The sequence below is a fragment of the Electrophorus electricus genome, chromosome 17, assembly GCF_013358815.1.
Source record: "Electrophorus electricus isolate fEleEle1 chromosome 17, fEleEle1.pri, whole genome shotgun sequence".
NCBI classification, from domain to species: Eukaryota; Metazoa; Chordata; class Actinopteri; order Gymnotiformes; family Gymnotidae; genus Electrophorus; species Electrophorus electricus.
Window position 1 is genome coordinate 14630043 of NC_049551.1, and position 2254 is coordinate 14632296.

At 42.4% G+C, this 2254-nt stretch overlaps 1 protein-coding gene across 1 annotated transcript in view; it reads right to left on the minus strand.

The window, feature by feature from the left end:
* samsn1b (SAM domain, SH3 domain and nuclear localisation signals 1b) overlaps positions 1-1343 on the minus strand; it is a 10903-nt gene extending 9560 nt beyond the window's left edge. Inside the window, exon 1 of the mRNA XM_027021378.2 lies at positions 1240-1343. The gene's annotated coding sequence lies outside the window, so the exon portion shown is untranslated. The remainder of the gene's footprint in view (positions 1-1239) is intronic.
* Between the last annotated feature and the right edge of the window lie 911 nt (positions 1344-2254).

Here is a 2254-nt window from a genome sequence, read left to right on the forward strand (position 1 = left end):
GCGTGGCATGGTGTAGGGGGAGGGAGTTGGAGTGTTCTCAGAGCACTTTGATGTTCATAGGCAGTAATCAAGCATGTACAGTAACAGAGCAAAGTGTTAAAAGCGAATTTCAAAGGGACCATGAGATGTCATCGCTTAACTAAACAAGTTGCGATTTTAAATGTTCGATTACTGGAAGCAACAATTGTTTGCTTTTACAATAAGCAAAGAACATAGCAAAGCCCCCAGTCTTGAACTAAACCCTTACAGTGTTCCTTACAGCTGGGCTCATATGATACACTGTAGGAATTATTAGCACTAGGTTTTTTTGTACTTTAACACACAGGCTTACATACAGTGCTGTTGGCTAAAGATGATGTAACAGGAAGCTCTGCACCAAAGTTTACAGAGAGTTAAAACTGTCCATCTGACGCCTCCCCCTTCTGTAAGAACTCTTGGAGAGACTGGAGACCATGAAGGCAATGGCACAAAGCTACTGAGGAAAAAAAAATCGCTGAGGAAATGCTCCTGTGTTTTAACATGTGAAAACTCAACCCCTTCTCCATGCAGATAATTGTCATATCCCTCGATGAGCATCCAAATGGAGCTGTTTGAAGTATGAAGTTCCAGTCCCTAAACATCCGCCTGACTCCTCGCACAGTACCTCCTTAAGAGCCATGGTTGCCGAGATTTCCACACACATGAGCAAAGCTGGGATCGCCACACCAGAGATTTCTGCAACACTTCTGTTTATCACGCTGCTACGCAGGACTAGCTGTTGGCCTGTGTTGGAGTACACACCACTTTACGTCATGCGATCTGGGCATTGTAGTGATCTAGCAGCAGCCTTTTATCCTCTGCTCCTAGTCCACGTACAGGACTCGTCCCTCTTATGATAGTATTACCCAGCAACCCTGTATCTCCCACACACAGCTCTTATAGCTCAGTGACCTTGTATCTCCTACACAAAGCTCTTTAAGCCCAATGAGCACAGGAATCAGGCTGGAGATCAAGAAACTGTAGCTAGACCATTTTCAGGCCATTAGGCTCATATTAAAGTTTTTACCACTACAACCTGGAGGTTGTAAAAAAAAAAGAAAAGTTAAAAAAAAGCCAAACCCCATAAAAAGTAAATGATCCTGGGACACTAGCCCAGACACTGCCTGTCACATAGACACACGGGCACTAAGACCCACAGGAACTAAGACGCACAGAAATTAAACCCACAGGATCTAAGACCACAAGGGAGCTTTTACTTACCAATTTGAAGCAGAAGAATGTTCATTATGCAGCAACCACACTGTCTGTCGGCCTCTACCTCCAGATTGATGCGCAAGTGTCTGTTAGCGCCTATATATGTGTGTGTGTGTGTGTGAGAGAGAGATATAGATAGATAGATAGAGAGAGAGAGAGAGAGAGAGAGAGAGAGAGAGAGAGAGAGGGTCTGAACACTGTGTGCAGCCAATGTACCAGTGCCTAAGTGACAGAAAAAATCAAAAATCCCTCCTGTAAGTGGAAAGTGACTGGAGAAGCAGTGTTTGAAGAATTTAAAGAATGGGACCCTTAGTTGTCACAAAGGCTTTATAGATTAGTCCTCAACATCGAAAGGCCGTAAAATCTATTTAAAAAAACAACAACAACAGGCATGTGGAACATATTCATCCATTACGATTCTTTAGATTTGAATCACAGGCAGTTGGCTCCCACAACTTTAACTGTGGTCTTATTGGTGTGTCTGCAGCAAACTCACTTCAGCAAAACACAGATAACCTACAGTGATGTAACCTTCCTGTAGGTCATCCTGTCTGCATGCTGCACTTCTGTCAATGAAAGACATGTTTCCATATATTTTTTAGTAATTTATCTCTCCCCCTCTCTTTCTCCACCCCTCAGAAGAGGATTAGATAATGCTCTTAGGATACAGCTGCTACACATGGGCCTCCCTAAGCTGATTTATTATAAACATCTGTGCAAGCTACAACTCACACATGCAGAGAAAACGTGCTTAGTGAAAAGTATGTAAAAGAATGTAAAACTCTAAAATAAATAAATAAATAAAACCAATTAAAACGGTGTTATCCAGGAAGCAGGACAGAAAAACATATAAAAATCGCAACTCCCTATTTCGTTGATGTTGTGTAATACGGAGGAGACCTCCCTTAGTATTTGGACACTGCCAACTTACTTTTACCAGTGCTGGTGAATCAGCGCCCTCTGTTGGCAGTCTAGTGTTTGTCATTAGTGTTATTAACACCACGTCCCGTGCATCTTAAAA